A 20454-nucleotide genomic window follows, 5' to 3' on the forward strand; every position below is an offset into this window, starting at 1 on the left:
AATCGTGTTTTTGAGTTTTTAACTTTTTCAATATTCATTTATTCTTGGATTTCTTAATGAATTGGACATTTGAAATTGTATTAATTTTGTAAAGAAATCCCTACAAATTCACCAAATTTTCAATTTTTGACATAAACAAAAAAGAAATCATCCAAATTTTTTATTGTCGTTTTTGTATTCAATTGTTTACAACGAAAGGTAAGATTGTTTTTCGATATTTTATTACTTTTAGCAATGCAATGCATTTTACGTCAGTACATATTTTTTTTTTTTAATTATTTTTTATTCTATGAACTTCTCGATTTCCTCTTTGCCGGATCAGTTTTACTTACAGAAATTTAAACGCTAAAGAAATTGAAATGATAAAATGTTGTTTTTCACTTTAAATGACTGTCGACTGTGAAGTCATTTTAACGTTCAATATTTTAAATCGGTTCCTCCAAAATTGTGTACAGGAATTTATAGAAAGCAATTTACTATCTAAAAAAATATCTTTTGTTTAATTTTCTTTGGAAACTAAAAATTTCGTACTCATGCATGAGTCATGCTCATGCACTCATGCAGAGATATCCGTGCTGAAATAATAACGTTATTATTTACAAAAGCCATTCTTAACATGGGGAGGGTGTTTTGTACCTATTCTGTACTTTAACCTTGCAATTTAATAAAAAAAAAAAACATAATTAAACGTGGAAATACGATTTAAAACATAGCGCGGACCACTCTCTGCACTCTGCATTCGCACCAAAAATTTATTTGTTTTATAAATGGATCCAGAATTAAACCAACATGAATTTTACAAACCTTTTTTTTCTCCAATCAGATTAAATTCTAATTTAACTTTTTTCTGCTTATACAAAATACGGATCGTGCTGAAATAGTAACGCTATTATTTAGAAACCCATGCTTAACATGGTGAGCGGGAACATAAAATAATATTCTGTAGTTTCATATAAAATTTAATAAACAACAAAAACCATAAGAATTGAATTCAACCTGAACATCCTATCATAAGTAAAAGCCAATGTAATCTGTAAAAAAGATTCGGAATAAATGTTTCGAATTATTATTAAAAGAAAAGGAAGAAACATTATTTTATTAATGTTGTCGTTCTCTTTGCGACAAAAATTGTTTATAAGGAAATACGATGAACTGAACTCCATAGCGTTTTTAGAATTATTTAATCAAGAAATTAAAGTTTTACGGTATCGCTTTTATTAAAGGACAGAATATTTACAACACACTCTCCATGTTAAATAAGTTTCTAAGCAATAATTTATTATTTCAGCACATAAATAACATGCAAGATATTTTTTTATATCCATAATTTCATGTTTCTTTTTGAAATAAGTTCTGAAAAACAAAACAAAACCGTACTAATAAGAAAGAGATAAACATTTGAAATAACGTTTTTTTTTTTTTTTTTTTTTTTCAAACATTTCATGGCCTCACTTTGCTGTATTTTCTTTTTAAGAATTTAATGGTGGCGTTGTATGAGAAACAATTAATTCAGGAATATCTTATGTAAAATACGGCATTACTGAAAAATGCTATTTATGTAAACATTTGAAAATGATTTTACTGTTATATAACTTGAGAAAAATACTACGAAACAATTTGTTCAATTGTAAATTGTAATAATAACGTTATTATTTAGAAACCCAACCAGAAGAGGTAGGGGTCTCCATTGTACTATTTTTAAACTTAAACTAACAATAAATACTATAAATTTGAATTTAACCAGAAACTCCTATCTAAAACAAAACAAAAAAAAAACGGTTCGTAAACTGCAGAAGTTCCAACAGAAAAGTTTAATTTTTTTTTTTACTTAACAATATACTGTGAAAATTGAATTTAACTTGAAAATCCAGCAGTCTTGCAGTTAAGTCCCGGCAAATTTCGACAACTCTAGAAGGGTCACATCAGTATTTTACACCGTCAAATCACGAATATTACAAATTATTAGCTTTAAAATAAAAAATATGTAATTAATATAATTTCGACGAATTATTAAAGCATAAGACAACAACATTTTAAGAAATGTTTAATTTTCAAAGTTGTTTTATTTTGTATAAATTTATATTTTGTTACGTGGTTCAATGGTTCATTACTCCAGATTTTATTTTGTTCGTTTTTCTGCGGTGATTCTTTTTTGGGACGCCAGGACGCCACGGGACAAAAAGTACGCCACGGGACAAATTTCATTCCGTCATAAAAACTTTCTACAGAAAAAAAACCTTATTTTTACACTTTTATCTCGCGAATAAACATGAAATGATAGATTGAAAGATTTGTTTAATTTTCGAAGTTGTTTTATTTTCGGAAGTCTTGCCGTTAAGCCCGGCAAATTCGAAATTATGCCAGACAACTCAGTATTTACACCGTCAAATCATCGATATTATGATTTATTAAAGTTTTTAAACCTAATAAAAAAAAATATTTAATTAATATTTAATAAAACAAATATTTAAAAAAAATATTTAAATTTATTTTATTTTATAACGCACAGCAAAGGTTCACGGTTTTTAAAAAACTTAATTTAAAAAAAAAATAATTTGAGGATAAAACTCTCAAATACAGATATTACAAATTATTAAAGTTTTATCACGATATTACAAATTAATGTTTTCTAATATTTTAAAAAATATTTAGATTTTTTAAAAATATTTTTGAAAATATTTTATTTCAAGTTTTACGCTTTACACACGACAAAGTTTCAGTTTTTTTGTATTATATTTTGTTCTGTTAAGACAATAATGCACTTTCTAAAATCGCTTCTTTCTTCTGTTAAATAAATAGTGATAACTATATAAAAATGTGTATGTAGTTCGTTTACGTAGGTGAGTCAGAAACTGCGTGAAAATGTTGAATAGTTCGATTCCCTGTCTTTCCAAACTTATAACTACTCGAAATATGTAATTCAAACCCTATTTTTTTTCAATAAAAGGAGCAAGGAGGAAGGTTGCATTAAAAAAAATTATATAAAAAAATAACGTGATTAAAAAAAAAAAGGTTTTAAACTTCGGACTTTATAGGTAGATTTCTAAAACACTTTCTTTTTTGTTTTAAATCTGAATATATTATTTATTGATCTTTTAATCTTGACTTTATGATATATAAAACATTGGTATGTAAATTAATCATTTACTTTTTAATAGACATTTCAAAATGGGGTGGCGTGAATTAAAAAAAAAAACGTTTGTCTAAAATATTATATTCGGTTTATTGGAAAGAGCATACAATTTCATATTGACTCTGAGAATATCGTAAAAAATTGAATCAATTGAAAAATTTTGAGATAAAAATTGAAAAATACTGAACTCGTAAAATTCCATTCATTTCATTACTTTCAGCAAATAACTCCGTTGTTACGATACGAACTCTTCGTTTTTATTTATTTAACAAATCTCAATTCTCGTTAATTGTATTCATTTATATTTAATTTTATCGTTTTTCGTAATTTTTGGATATGTCCATAAGTGTTGCATTGTAATTAAGTGTATACCATTGGTTTTACTTGAAAGTCTATATGTAGATCTTATGAAAAAGAACCTTATGTTTTAAAGTTTCAATTGCAAAACAGATTTTATCATTTAACAATTTTGAGAATTAAACTTTAGAGAAAAAATTTTTTGTAAAATTTGAAATTAAAGGTTTGTTTTGTTTTTTTTTTCTTTTGTATTTCCGATCCAGTTACTGAAAAAAAGTATTTATTATTTTATTGTGAAATAAAATTTGCAAAATGAAAGTTTCTCTCATAATAAATTATTTTCTGCAGAGTACACATTTTTTGGGTTGCACAAACGTTAAAAAGATATTTGTCAACCATTGTGTATAAGGAATTCAAATTTAGCAGCCACATCTCTGAAAGAGCGATAAACGTTTATTTTATTTTTTAGTCTCCAACATGTCATAACCTCACTTTGTTGTATGGAGATAGTGTGATTTTTTTTTACATGAAGAAAATAAGGCAGTGCTCTTGCAGTTAAGCCCAGCAAACTCGAAAGTAAGTTCAACAACTCTAGAAGGGTCAACTCAGTATTTACACTGTCAAATCATGTGTTATTTTGTTAAGAAAATTATAGTAAACAAACTTGAAGTAACCATTACAAAACAAAATAAATAAAATAAAATCTGAAGTGAAATGAATAAAAAAAATATGAATAAATTTATATTTTGTTACGTGGTTCATTACTTCAGATTTATTTTTCTGTTAATGCTTTTATAAATTGTTTCATTTTTCTCTTTAAAAAATAATTAAAAACATATATATATTAAATAAATAATTAAAATATGTATATTAAATAATTATCAACATATATATTAAATAAATAATTAAAATATGTATATTAAATAATTATCAACATATATATTAAATAATTAATTAAATATATCTACATTAAATAAGTAATTATGAATATATATTAAATAAATAATTATGAATATATATTAAATAAATAATTATGAATATATATATATTAAATAAATAATTATGAATATATATATATATTAAATAAATAATTATGAATATATATATATATTAAATAAATAATTATGAATATATATATATTAAATAAATAATTATGAATATATATATATTAAATAAATAATTATGAATATATATATATTAAATAAATAATTATGAATATATATCTATAAAAGTGAACGTGTCTGTCTGTGTACATTTCCCTACGCAATAACTCTGTCAATTTTTAGTCTATAGACTCGAAATTTGAAATACCGGGTACTGAGATTTGGGAAAATCGATGTGACGGGTGTCAGCCAGAAATTTGGCTGTTAAGGGGTCAAATTTCAACGATTTGACCTTTAAGAACTCTACCAAACTCCTCCGACAATTTTGGGTCTAGACACTTGAAATTTTAGATATAGGTTCCTTGAACCTGGATCTCATTTAATAAAGTGATTTGAGCCCGAAACTATAAATTTTAAGGGGTCCTAATAGGGGTCAAATTAAAAAAAAAATTACTCTTTATTTTTTTTTGCTCAGCATACACCTCCAAATACCCGGGCAACGCCGGGCTGAAATGCTAGTATATATATAAATTCGTTTTTCCTGTGCGTGTATTGATATTCATATAAAAAACCATCTTTTCTATTTATTTAAAAAGAAAATGCAATTTTCTTATATATGGGTTGTGGAATTGCATTCACTAGCAAAAGATTTAGCCTATTTGTATATTCTTCTAAACATTCATTTTAATTAATTCCCTATTAATTTCTCCAGTTTTCAAATGGGATGATCATCGTTAGTTAATATTACGTGTAATTATATTCATACAGATATTCTACATGATTTATAAGTGCATAATATTTGCGTAAAAAGTTTATAGTAAACACAAAATTGTTTCCATATATATTCATGTATACGTATATATTTTTGTTTAACAAAGTTTGCCTACCAAACTCCTCCTAAACTTTTGGTCTACAGACATGAAACTTTATATCAGAAATTTTATAACAACTTAAATGCTTTTTCTTAAAGATTATGATTGTATCAATATAAAAGATATTCATCATAGTTATGATTGTATCAATATAAAAGATATTCATCATAGTTATGAATGTATCAATATAATATATATTCATCATAGTTATGATTGTATCCATAGAAAAGATAGCCATCATAGTTATGATTGTATCAATATAAAAGATATTCATCATAGTTATGAATGTATCAATATAATATATATTCATCATAGTTATGATTGTATCAATAGAAAAGATAGCCATCATAGTTATGATTGTATCAATATAAAAGATAATAATCATAGTTATGATTGTATTAATATAAAAAATATTTATCATAGTTATGATTGTATCAATATAATATATATTCATCATAGTTATGATTGTATCAATATAAAAGATATTCATCATAGTTATGATTGTATCAATATAAAAGATATTCATCATAGTTATGATTATATCAATATAAAAGATAATAATCATAGTTATGATTGTATTAATATAAAAGATATTCGTCATAGTTATGATTGTATCAATATAAAAGGTATTCGTCATAGTTATGATTGTGTCAGCATAAATGTGAAATATCTAAATAATTTTCATAAAGAGTCCAACAAATTCCATTACGATAAAAAATTAAAAAAATATTTTATTACAAAAATCACGTAAAATAATATTGGAATAAATGAAAAACATTAATATATGTTTTTATTTGCAGATGTTCCTGCTTGAACGCTTTTGTTGAATCTGAGGTAGTAGGTGAATTACATGTAGTTCAACATCTTATGAGCCACACAAGAGGAAACTCTTATTTTTGTACAATGTGTGCATCGATTTTTTCTCATAAATAAAATCTAATTCGACATATGATAAAGCTGAGGATTCGTGTGAAATGTTTTATTCTGATGAATCAGATTCAGTAAAACATAAGGATAGTTGTTAAATTGTTTGTTCTCGATTATCAAATTTAGAGAAGCCTGTAAGAACTCATTCTGGAGAAACCAAATCTGAGGAACTAAATCTAGCGATGCATATGAGTACTAACACTGGAGAAAAGCCATATTCGTGGGAACAATGTCAATATAAACGTTCTGAGAAACCAAATCTACCAATGCATATGAGTACTCACACTGAAGAAAAGTCGTATTCCTGGGACCAATGGGAATATTTCTGTTCTTAGAAACCAAATCTACCGATGCATATGAGTACTCACGGAAGAAAAACCATATCCTTGAGAACAATGGGAATATTCACGTTCTGAGAAACCAAATCCAGTGAGGCATATGAGTACGCGCACTGGAGAAAAGCCATATTCCTGGGAACAATGGGAATATTCCCGTCCTGAGAAACGAAATCTAGCAAAGCATGAGAACCAACACAGGGGAAAAGCCATATTCTTGTGGACAATGTCAATATTCATGTTCAACTCAATCAAATCTAGAGACACACATAAGAACTCACACAGGAGAAACGCCATATTCTTGTGGGCAATGTCAATATTCATGCTCAAATAAATCAAACCTAAATAAACACATAAGGACTCACTCTGGAGTAAAGCCATATTCTTGTGAACTGTGTGATTATTCATGTTCACAAAAATCAAATCTAGAGAAACATATGAGAACTCACACAGGAGAAAAACCATATTCTTGTGGACAATGTCAATATTTATGTTCAACTCAATCAAATCTAGAGATACACATAAGAACTCACACAGGAGAAAAACCATATTCTTGTGGACAATGTCAATATTCATGTTCAACTCAATCAAATCTAGAGATACACAGAATAACTCACACAGGAGAAACGCCATATTCTTGTGGGCAATGTCAATATTCATGTTCAAATAAATCAAACCTAAATAAACACATAAGGACTCACTCTGGGGTAAAGCCATATTCTTGTGGACTGTGTGATTATTCATGTTCACAAAAATCAAATCTAGATAAACATATGAGAACTCACTCTGGAATAAAACCATATTCTTGTGGACAATGTGATTATTCATCTGCACTGAAACAACAGCTAACGAACCACATGCGATTTCACGTTAGGGGAAACCCATATTCTTGTGAAAAATGTGTATTTTCATGTTTTCGTAAAAAAGATCTAACGAAACATATGAGACACCATAAAATGTGAAAACCATATTCATGTGAACAATATTAATATTAAAGTTCTCGTAAACAAAATCTTGCGAAACATTTCAGAACTCATACTTGTTAAACTTGTAAACAATGAGTTTATTATTGTTCTAATTGCACTTATACATCATCTTTATTGAAACATAAAAATTTACTCTAAAAAATAAATGCTTACTTAACATCGTCCTCGGATGTCTTCAGGCTTTCCTTATATAGGTTATTGTGGGAGGCTGCAATGCGGATACTTCTCATTATCAAATCAGCTAATAATAAAAAACATCATGAGATAATCATATATAAAACATAATATGAAAAAATACAAACAAATGCTGCGCCCAAGATAAAAGACAGAAATGAGACGATTTCAGATATAAAGTCTTGATAAAATCTATCCAGGTCCGTGTATTTCCATCAGTTGTAGCAACAAAGAATAGAGAATTAAGAACTCATAAAACCCATGGATTTTTATCAAAATATTTTTTTTTTTGCTATCACTAATCCAACTTTGTAGAATATAAAATAAATTCCTGGATGAGAAAATTAAAGAAAGTGACGTCATTGCAAAGAAAAATAATTCACTGGTTCGACCGCAAAATAAACTGTCGCCGACGGAAATCTTTGTTTTTAATGAAAACACAAATGCTATTTCTCATAATTAAAAAAGAATCACAATTGGCTTCATTCAACAATGCATCAAAAACACATCTTAAACTACACTACCATTCATTTGTTGATTAATTCGAACAGTTTTGATTATGGCATCTCATCACTTACAACCATGATATTATTTGTGAATTGACTCCTCTATACGTCCCATCTTCAACAGTTAATAACGCAAAACTCTCAAACCGTTACTCAGTTGTCAAATGTCAAACTACGAGAATTACAACGACCGAAATAAAGAGTTACTGCTGCTATTCAACATTGTAACATGCAATACCATCTGTCTGGAGATTAACCAGATATCTTAAGCTGAATAACTCTAAATTAAGAGTCTCTCAATTGCAATAACAACGGGCGTCCTGATCACAAAACAAGACGACATGTTGAAAACGGAAGCTCTAGAATAGACCGATTGTTTGCAGAAAAATTGTTACAGATAAAACAATTTATCGCCTCTTACAGTGCTGAGACTGCTGGAGAACATAACCTGCAGCTCATTATCTTCTTGTATAAAATAAGAGACTCAATTCCCCCCTCTGGACAACAAGAGATGGCACATAAAAACTTACTATGTTTACGTCCTTAGACATTACGTTACCTTGGTGACCTTTGACAGGACCCCTTCACAATATAACTAACGACTGCAATTACATACACATTATTTCGTTATATTAAAAATTACATTTAGTCCGAGGAGCACCATGACCCTCATCGTTCTAATTTAAAGAGTAAGTAGATAAAATTTCACCCTCACTTTACGGACTACTTTTACGACACCATTTTACACCAAGTACTTTTATACTTTTACATACTTTTCCTGTGTATTAACCGTCATTAACTGACTGCACATTACACGTACGCATAATCTTACGTTTTTAATCTGATAAAAATGATTTCTCCCTGTTAAATATCCGTCGCCGCTGATTGGATGAGATCTATTCATTCTACAATTCCGACATTCGGTTATACCACCAAATAAACGAACACTCATCATCTATTAAAACGCTGCCATTTTTTAAAGATATTTTTTCAATGAACTAAAAGAAAATGTTTTACAAATAAATTCTTTTTTCAATGACTTTTTAAAAAATATTTTTTCAATGAAGTAAAAACAAATTGTTTTACAAATGAATCCATTTCCTTTTTTGTCTTTTAAAGATATTTTTTCAATGAATAAAAAAATATTTCACAAAAAATTCCTTTTTTTTTTCATTGATTTAAGATATTTTTTCGCCGAATAAAAAATTATTTCATAAATAAATCTTTTTTGCATTGTTTTTTTAAAAAGATATTTTTCAATTAACTAAAAACGATATATTTCGGAAATAAAACAAACACATTATTAAAACATTTATTTTTAAATTCCTAAGAAAATCTTTTCTTAAAGAAGTAATTTTTCCTATACATCGGTCGGGCGGTGTTCTTGTTTTTTGTGCACTTTTTAAAATGCCCGATCTATGGGTCAGTGAAATACAAATCCTCCGCATTTTCTTAATACAAACGTATTTAACCACATTTTTATATGAAGATTTTTTGTTATTATTTTGATTACATTTTTCAGCTTCGACTGATCAAATAATAATGAAATGTTCAGTCTTAAATAATATGATGAATTTCATGTTTTCATATATTTTAGTTTTTAATGAATTCGACACACAAAAGAGAACCTTACTGGAGAAATCGCAACAATTCTTCATCATTGACAAATATAATCTTAACTTGATAGGAAAACAATTCGGCACACTTAACTAATTCCCGGACATGTTTACACTAGGGACGAAATAACGATTACACGGTGTTGCGGTGATCTAAATTCATTGTTGATTTTTTTCTTTAAATAATTGCACGTTTAAATCGTGATTTCCATATTTGAATTTTGGTTCTTTTATATTTTCATATATTTTATTTTTTTAATAAATTTAATTCACACGAAAAAAGTTGTATCCATTTACTAAAGAAGTCAAAACAAACAAAACGAATTTTTCTGTTTTTGACACAAAAGAAAACACGAATTCATCCAGATTTTTTTTTTCATTTTGTATTGAATTCCTGGAGTGAAAAGTAGGTATTTTTTTTTCCACGTATGAAATAAATCCCATTAAATCCATTTAAAAATGTTATTTTTATTGCAATACAATAAACAATATTGATTCAACCATGCTTTATAACAAACATGAAAAAAAAAATATGAATCTTCGATTTTTAAAAATCGGCCCTCTTTCGTTTAGGCAAATGGAAATTATGAAGATAGAAAAGGAACAGCAGTTGTTTGACACCGGTTGAAAGAATGGCATTGATTGGATAGAGAAATTATGACGTCATTACTATGAAATATTGATAAAAAATTGATAGTGTTAAAAAAAAATTAATAACCAAGTATTTAATAATTAATAGTATTTTTAGAAATTTAAAAAAAAATTTTAAGTTAAGATAGAATTTAAGAATTGAAATTATTGTAAAAGAATTTAATAAGCATTTAATAATAGTATAAAAATAATTAATGTAGAAGCATTTTTAAAAGTTTGTCATTTAATTAACAACTCGATCTCTGATTTATAGTGAACTATTTTATTTTTATTTTAAATTAAAAAAAACGTTAATTAGTTCTCCAGTTAAAAGAATTTTTTAAAGTTCAGATAGAATTTAAGAATTGACAGTATTGTAAATAAGTATTTAATAATAAAAAATAATTAATGTAGAAGCAATTCGATCGCTGACTTATAGTGAACTATTTTACTTTTATTTTAAACTATATTTTACATTAAATATTTCCGCGTATAATAATATGTATCAGAACAATATCAGTTATAATTATCTTTGGTTGGTTAAAAAAAACTGTTTTATACTAAATAAATTTTTTTTTTTTTGTCATGCATATATTTATTTCTAAAACTATCATTTATTAAAAAAAATGTTTCTAATACTGTCAATTTCAAAATCGTATCTTTTTATCGTTTCTAATTAATAAAAATTACGCGTAAAAATTGTTTAAGAAATTGTTTATTTATAAAATGACGTCATAATGTCTCTATCCAATAAATGGCATTCTTTCAACCGGTGTCAGACGACTGCTGTTCCTTTTCTATCTTCCTAATTTTTATTTGCCTAAAGTTAGTCACCAACAAAAATGGCCGAAAAATCAAGTTGTTGTAGTTTTTTTAAACGAAATTACATTTATTAAAATCCATTATTTCTGAGTAACTTTTTTTCCAGAAAGATAATACCCTGAATTTTATCATATAGAAAACAGAATAGTGTAAAACTTTGTCTACTATTTTTAATTAAATTTGAAATGTTAAATTTTCCCCAAAAGTAAACAATTGGCGGTTTTTGTTTTGCACAAAAAATGTATATAAATAGTTTTAAAAAAAAAAGGAAGTTTTTGAACGAATTAATTTGTTTATTTCTTGTCTAAGATTTAGGGTGATTTTCCAGAATAGGCAAAAATATAATATAAGTACCTGGATTTCAAATAATTCCAGTTATTCATATAGGCAACCAATTACTTCGAGTCGATTTGATTACTCTGTTTATATTTGTACTTGATAAAAAGCAAACTACGGAAGACCAAAAAGCCAAAAAAAACCCAACTTATTTTTCAGTGACGATAATTTCAATATATTATTAACGCTGAGGCTGGACAGTACCCGATGGGTGATCATTTGTATGAGTTTGGTTTTTAATGTGTATGTGTGAGGGGGACCAGGCTCTCAAAAATGGGGAGGGGTGGCAGTTTAAAGCAGAATAAAAAAAATTATTTCAGCGCGTTTGGTCCACCGTAGTCGAAAAGCGGCAAACGTTTCCAAACTGGATCGAAAAACATGATGATATTTTTAACACAAAGGACACAATATTTATCGATTTGTTTTTGTATAGATTCTTCAAAGCATGCCCTGTTTAATAATAGCCATGCATTAATCGGCTGGCTTAAAAGAAAGTGTTAATTTATTTATCAAAGATTTTAAAATGGCTTTTTGCGTATAAATATTAAAATTGTTTTTGTTGTTTTGCTTAACTTAAATTATGGAGAGTAGATAATACAGTGGATGTGTTATCAGCAGCTCCAGTAACTCTCGCTTCTCCTTTTTTGTCCTTCAGTCCTCATTCAATGAGTGATTTTTCTGACAAAGGGTGAAAGAAAAAGCTGCTTAAAGGTCGGTAGTACTTGGTGACCAGTAGTCTGAGATGTCGGAAATTTTTCTGTCACTGTTTGTCCTTGTGGCCATGTCACTAGTAAGGCTGCTGGAGGTAAACGTTTTGTCTGGGCTGACGTTATCCGCCTGATAGTCAGGGACCCGAACCTTGGATTAACCACTAAGGAGGCTGTCCTATCAGCAGGCGCAAAGTACTGGGACTGCTGTATTGCCATTTGGTGAATTTGGTGGATCTGGACCATGCAGTAGTCTCTGGTGGGGCCTCTCGATGCCATAATAGTGGGTAATTGTTACGGCTTTACCTTTTCGTGCGCTACAAAAAAATTGTACCTGTCTTTTTCTCCCTTACTTTCCCTCTCTGTACTGCTCTAACGAAATATGCCGACCTATTCCACAAATCCCAAAACCTCAACATGAAATATCTCCAGAATAAAAACTCGATTAAACCTAGAACCCCATCTTCCAACGTAGACCCCTACTACCAGGTCTCGTTCTCCAACATCAGAGGTCTTCGTTCCAACCTTCCAGAGGTTGAACCCCAATTACAGGAGACGAAACCGAACATATTATTTCCAAGTGAAACTGGAATAGGGCCGACCACTTCCCTAGATGAGTTCATAATTAACAACTTAATCTGACCCCCAAGATCGCCATGGGCATGGAATATGTGCCTACATTTAGGATGGCTTCCCGTGTGGCAGGGATATCTCCAGAGAAGATCCTAATTTATCCTATATGTGCTACAGGGTTGCACTTTCTAACACCACTGCATTTATATTTGCCTTCTATCGGCCCCACAACAGCGGAGTTACTATCTTTAAGAGCATATCTGAGAAAATAGACCACATCCTGTCTGCACATCCCTCAGCTAACATCCACATCTGTGGTGACTTCAACGTCCATAACGTGGAAGGGCTTGCCCATTCCAAACAAACGATGAGATGAGGTTTTGTCATGATTTTGCCATTGCTTATGATCTCACTCAGATTGTTTGCGAACCCACCTGTGTGCCCGATACACCCGGTCAATATGCAAGCCTCCTAGACCTTTTTCTTTCAACTTCCCCTGTGCTATGTTCATGTTCCGTTCATTCTCCTCTAGGATCCTCCGACCACTCCGTCGTATCAGTTGATAAAAACGAAATGTAATAAGTCCCCGGACGTACCCCTCCATCGTACTGTATACCGATACTCTATGGCTGACTGGGATAGCTTCCGCACATTCATATCTGATTTACCTCTGCACTCCATGTTTAAAAAGGAAGTGTCCTCTATAGTATCAGATCTGACCGAATGGTTAATTGTAGGCATAGACCAATTCATACCATCTAAAAAATTCCAAAAAAAAACTAACAGCCAGCCATGGTTCTCCCCAGAATGTGCTGCTGCTATCGCGCACAGAAATCACTTTTTTCATAGCTACAAACGTAATAGATGCATTGAGACTAAGCTGCTTTCAGGACTGTCAGCAACCACTGTAAACGAGTAATAAAAAAATGCAAGAGAGCTATATGCCCAGTCTGTTAAATCCAAGGTAGCTGATCAGCGGCTTTGTTCCCACCAGTTTTGGCAAATAACAAATAGGATCCTGAACAGAAGTGTGCGTTCTATCCCAACCATTATCAATGGACCAGAGGTCATCTCGTCAGCGTCAGACAAGGCCAAACTATTTGCAAAGAACTTTGCAGCTAATTCTACCCTATGCGACGAAGGCCATCAACTCCCCATATTTCCTCCTATAATACAGAACAAGCTAGGTAACATACAAATATCCATGCATGAGGTCGCCAAGCTAATTAAGAACCTAGATTCCAGTTAAGCAACTGTCCCTGATGGCATCCTAATTATAGTGTTAAAAAAGCGTCAACCAGAACTTGCTCCCATACTTACGAAACTATTTAAGCGCTGCCTTAAGGAGAAGTGCTTTCCGACTCCCCGGAAGACCTCACCAGTTCGCCCTATATTTAAGAATTCAGGTGATAAGTCATCTTCCTCTCAGTACAGACCAATAAGTCTCCTGTGTGTTATGAGTAAGTTGCTGGAATCCATATTAAATAGAGAAATAGTCAACCACCTCAGCAGGAATAACCTTCTTAGTGACACACAATATGGTTTCCGCTCTGCAAGATCTACTGCAGACGTTCTGACCGTTATATCCCACAGGATTAGTGAATCTCTTGACAAAGGCTTCCTTTCTAGGGCAATTGCTCTTGACATATCAAAGGCCTTCGACAAGGTATGGCATAATGGACTACTTCACAAGATTTTCAGCTACGGTATAACTGGAAATGTTTTCTCAATCATTAAATCATTTCTCTCTGATAGGCCCATAAGAGTAGTGGTAGATCGACAAAAATCGGAGGCCTGCAATATAAATGCTGGAATCCCTCAGGGGTCAATCCTTGGCCCAACTCTCTTCCTGATCTACATCAATGACCTCCCTAAACACATACTTAAATCATTCGTTGACATCTATGCTGATGACACGACCATCTACGGCAACACATCAAAGGATGTAAATGACAAAGTTTTCTCTGATTCTCTCTCCACTGCTCTCGAGCGCGTGGTTCAGTGGGGGAAGATGTGGCTGGTTACCTTTAATGCATCTAAAACCAAACTCCTATCCTTACATCATCAACGCTCTGATCCCCATCTGGCATCAATTGTGATGGATGGCTCTCGTCTGGGTGAGGCCCCGTGTTTTGACAAGCTTCTGGGTTTGACTCCTGATCTGAAATGGAACACGTACATCAAGTCTGTTGCCAAGATCGCTGGAAAGATGGTGGGATACTTCTACCGCTCCAGAAGATATCTCACTACTGATGCAATTCTCTATCTATATAAAAGCCAAGTACGTTCAAGGATGGAATACTGTTGCCATATCTGGACAGGAGCTGCTAAAAACAGCCTATCCTGCCTTGACAGAGTACAAAAGAGACTTCGTGGCTTAGTGGAGGTACCCTTTTCTCTACCCTGCAACCTCTCTTCCACAGAAGAGACGTTGCGAGCCTATCCTTGTTTTATCGTTGTTTCCATTGCAGGTGCTCGTCTGAACTCCAATCTCTGGTTCTCCCTCGCTAATCTTTCACGAAAAACACCCGTCTAGCTGAATCCACTGTGAAAAATTTCCCCCACTCTATATCTGTGCCTTAATCAAAACGCGGATTCCATGAACAAAGCTTCTTTCTTAGAACTGCACGCCTGTGGAACTCTGTTCCGTCTGCCTGCTTCCCACCGGACTACAGCTTGGATGTCTTCAAGTCCAACGTTAACAAATTCCTAATGAACCGCCCCCTTAAGTAAACACTTCATCAAATCTCCACACTAAAGTAATGTACTTGCAATAACCCTTATCCCTGAGTGGCTTCCGAGCCTTGATAAGTGGTGATCACTGTGTAAAAAAATACTTTACTTAACATATTCACCGAAATTCACATTTCAAAACTCAAATGCGGGATAATTAAACACGATCGAAATTTTGATATTCAGACGTCAAAATAAGGTATGCAAACAAGTTTTTTTAAAAATCTATGATTCTGTCCCTTACAACAACACAATGTTTTGTTCAGTTTCAGATGATTACTTTAAGCATATTTGATACCGCCCTCAAAACAAGGGGGGTTGTAAGCAAAAAAAAATGTATATATACATATATTGTTTATGAAAAATAAGTGTACTGTTATAAAGTTCATTCTTCTCTAAATAATCGCTGAAAATTTCGTATTGATTGGATAATTATCTAATTTTTAGTAGATTTTTAAAAAGACGGTTCGTCAAAAAGTATTTGCTCCTCCTCCCCCCCCACCCGTTTTGGCGGTGCCTACCTAAAGTGCAAGAGGGCCAGATTTGGTGTCAGAAAAAAAATCGGTTTGTGTCAAGAAACGAAAATAATTTTCTGTTTATCATAAAAATAATTATTTGTCGAATCATGAGAAGTGTGTGATATATCCAAATTGATGAAATTAAGAAAGTGAAAGGAGGGGGGGGTCATTTTTTGGATCGTTTGGCACTTTTTGGTGTTTTTACCTAAATGCACGACGGGCGGCCATCTTGCTTGCCAAACTGTTCTGATTACGTTGGATAAAGAATGTCTTCAAATATGAATAAGTACTCGTTTGCGCTAGAAATAAATGCGATACTCGTTCTCAGCGTACTCAAAAACTGTTAACAGTCGACAATTCCAGGGTGAATGTTTCCGTGTGGTCAGATTTGTGTTAACTATACGAACTAATGAAAAGCAGAAGCGACTTAATGATTTTTTAAAACCTTTGTTTATCTTCTTCAAACTGCAATTAATAATTAATCTTTGTTATAATTTTGTTAGGTTTTAAGATTTACACAGTTTAACGATTAATAATATTATAAACATTTGTATATTAAATATGAAATACAGTTTTACTGAATGTTCATTTGGTTACCTCCGGGGTTCCCTATTTTCTTCGGTAAAAAGAGACTAGAAAATATGAGGGGGGCTACAAAATGCTTAATATGTGTTCAATAATATTTTCAAATTGTTTTTAATCTGGCGGTAAAATCGCTGAAAAGCGTCATGTTTACATTAAAACTTAATATTTTAAAAATATTTAAACACAATTAATTAAAAATATATGTTGTAACGGAACATTTTGAAATAATGGACTTTTAATCGTTTTAATCTTTTAAAAATTAATTAATTTTTAAGAAGTTTCTTTTTCTTGGCAATTCAACTGATTATAGTATATATTAACTCGAAACCCCCCTATTTTAAACAAAAACATAATAATATTAGATTTATATCATTTATTTAATTGCAACTTCAAGGTAATTTTTTGTTCAATAGCTGTATTTAAATGTTTAAAAAATAAATATGTTTGGTGCAAGTCTATAAATGGTCTACTAGTAATATTTTTTACTATAAAAAGCTGAAAAAATCTTTATAATGCACTCGTCACTGCATTAAAATGTCATATTCCAAAAATCACGTAAATCGATCAAGTAGTTTTTTTTTTACTTAAGAAAATCAAATATTATGAGACATTTTATCGAGGAAAAACTTCCCACCATCTTCTTTTTGAATGATAAACTGCTAGCGACACCTATTGGAAATGTTGGGAATATAAGACCAGAAAGGGGCAGAAAATCGACTTTCCACACTAGAAAAAAAACTTGGAAAATTTAGATATTTATAAGTTTTTGAGGATGTTGATAACGAAAATAACGTTTAAAATTCCAGCAAACGTGTGGGTGCTCAATTTACGTAAAATTCTTCATATCTTGGAAATTACTCGTTTGCTGGAATTTAAAAAAAAACTTATAAATGTCTTAATTTTCCCCAAAAACTTATAAATGTCTTAATTTTCCAAGTTTTTTTTTCTTTAGAGAAATGGCCTGTTTCTTGGTATTACAGAGATTAAGGGTGATTAAGCGGAGGGAGTACAGACCTACGAGTGAGAGGGACTTGGAAGAAATAGGAAAGGATTTCTGGATTTGATTGTATTATCGGGGTAAGCGCGTATGCAGGCCCTTAGAAACACTTAGAAATAGCACGTCCGAGTCGTCCACATTTGGGACGATCACAAAGGTCAACCCAACCGCAGTGCAATGGATGGGCCTCGCTCTGGGAGAACGGCCTTAGTGATCACCGTTACCCCTACGTAAGGTAAGGCTATTTATTTGCACCCCCACCGAGCAAATTAGGCACAAGACCGATTTTTAAAGTGAGTAGTGAAGGAGAAATGGGGACCAACTCCCCGGGGAGTAGAGGAGCTGGATAGTGACAATTGGTATGAAGGGTTACCCCTATATTGACCTCGGTCTTATATGTTGGGTCGCCCCCACATATGGTCTTTGCTTGACACTTGTTGGCCAGGCCCCGAAGAACCAGTGCCTGACCTAAGGTAAGTATAATGTTTGTTTTTTTTACGGTGCCCACCACTGTTTTTATATTACACTTCTATACTCACCACCGACAAACACTAATAAATAACTAAAATACCTCCATAAAATTCTCACCAATATAATCATATCACAACTTTTTCATTAACTAATAACAATAATCCATAACAAATAATTTACTATCATTTAAACGTACCAACATTTTAACAAAATACCTCAATTCTTAACAAAACTTACATTTTACTATAATATTCAATGTCAATGTCGTTTACATGTGAACAACATAAATTCATAATCTTTTCAATGAGAACAAATACAAACGAATGAAAACTTTTAGAATTCAAACCAAAGCACTAAAGCAAAAACATATTTATGTAATTAAATCAGTTTTGTATTTCATTAATTAAAAACAAAAAGAGTTATATTGTACGTACCCGTTATGGAATAAAGTTCTCCGAATAAAAAGTAACTACATTTGATCAAGTACTTTTTTACTGAGGAAAATCAAATTTTAATGAAATCGAACTATTATCGCCATTTGGCTGTTTACGTACACGAGGAGTAGGGGTGGTTTTAAACGAAAAATTGATTTACAAAGGACAAAATGAAACACAAAATTTAAAAAGGACACAAAAGCTTTGTAAAATAAGTGAAGAAAAGCTAAAATATTTTTCTTTTTTTTTTTTTTTGCTCATGTTTCTAAATAATCTCATCAAAATTTGACAAACTATAAGCAATGATTTGAATTATTTCCCCCTGCCGCTCCCTTCCCCTAAGCGAAAAAAGATGGCCGTTTCCCGATTGAGCTCATTAAAATTTGATCAAATTAAGTGATTTCTTTTTGCATGAAAACTTTAATCCATAACGAGTACATACAATATATTTTTTTCAATATTTTTATTTTTTGATTTCTTGATTAAACTGTACAAGCACCCATTAATCATTTCAAAGCACGGATGAAACAAAAATAAATTAAAAATTATGATCTAAAGAGTTATTTTCCCTTACATGATCAGTAATTTAAAAAATGCCAATACACGCTATATTTTTTTTTTGCCTCGTCGTCGTCATCGTCGTCGTCGTCGAGGTAATCGATAATATAGCATAGTTCCTGGCTTTACTATAACAATTATTTTAGGCAAACAACGCTGATAATTAATGTAAATGATATAAAATATACGTTTAAAAGTTATGTTTGTGACGACAGAAGAAAAACAGGTTTAGTTTATCAATTTTAATGTAATTACGAAAAGAAAAAAAAAACACCAATTATTTATTCTGCTAATTTGCTAACGATCTTTCAAAAACAAATAAAAAATAACCAATTTCTTTTTGTGTAATTATTTTATACACTAGAATCATGTATACAGATTTTTGTACAAATAAATTTTGTTCACTTTTATTTTTGAGAAAAATATTTTTCTCAGTACGCCACACACAGTGTTATGTACACACACACACACACACACACACACACACACACACACACACACACACACACACACAAAACAACTAGGGCGCAAGCAAATTACAAGGCGATCTGAATGTTGTTTAATATCGATTTGTGTTCTGTTATATTTTTTTCACATATTCACATCTGCGAGTCAGGACATTTTACAACATTGCATTACTTCACTATCAAAGGAGGGGGTAATACATGGGAGGGCGCAAAACATGACAAGTAAAGCCAGAATGGTGACAACGCGACGCGACACATGGCTGAAATACGAAAACAAACTAGAAACAGCTACTACACTTCCATCGTTAGTCGTTGATTGCATGTAAAATATCAGTTTTACGTCTGGAATTATAAGTTCAGGTCATCGTAAAGTTAACGGAATCGAATCTGATAAAAAAAAAGTCGCAATTTTCATAATGTAATCATGTGATTATTGTTTTGTTTCTTGTTGGTTCAAATCTAGTTTTTGTTATTTGATTGACTTCGCTATTTGTTCAATTCCTTCCTTTTTGAATTGTTTATGTGAAATATTCAGTTTTGCATTTTTTTTATATTTGGATTATTTGGATTACTGTTCTCATCTTGGATGTAAACAGTAGTTCGACTAATTCAAATAATAATGAAATGTTGAATCTTTTCCACGACGAACAAAATAATGATTACACCGTTTTACG

The 20454-nt window shown here is 31.0% G+C and overlaps 1 non-coding gene across 1 annotated transcript; it reads right to left on the bottom strand.

The window, feature by feature from the left end:
• Positions 1 to 17925: 17925 nt before the first annotated feature.
• On the bottom strand, positions 17926 to 18093 carry LOC145271660 (U1 spliceosomal RNA). The gene has a single exon (XR_013866062.1). It is a non-coding gene; the product is annotated as a U1 spliceosomal RNA (small nuclear RNA).
• Between the last annotated feature and the right edge of the window lie 2361 nt (positions 18094 to 20454).

The sequence above is a fragment of the Euprymna scolopes genome, chromosome 46 (assembly GCF_053919585.1).
Source record: "Euprymna scolopes isolate OS-2025 chromosome 46, ASM5391958v1, whole genome shotgun sequence".
Taxonomy (NCBI): domain Eukaryota; kingdom Metazoa; phylum Mollusca; class Cephalopoda; order Sepiida; family Sepiolidae; genus Euprymna; species Euprymna scolopes.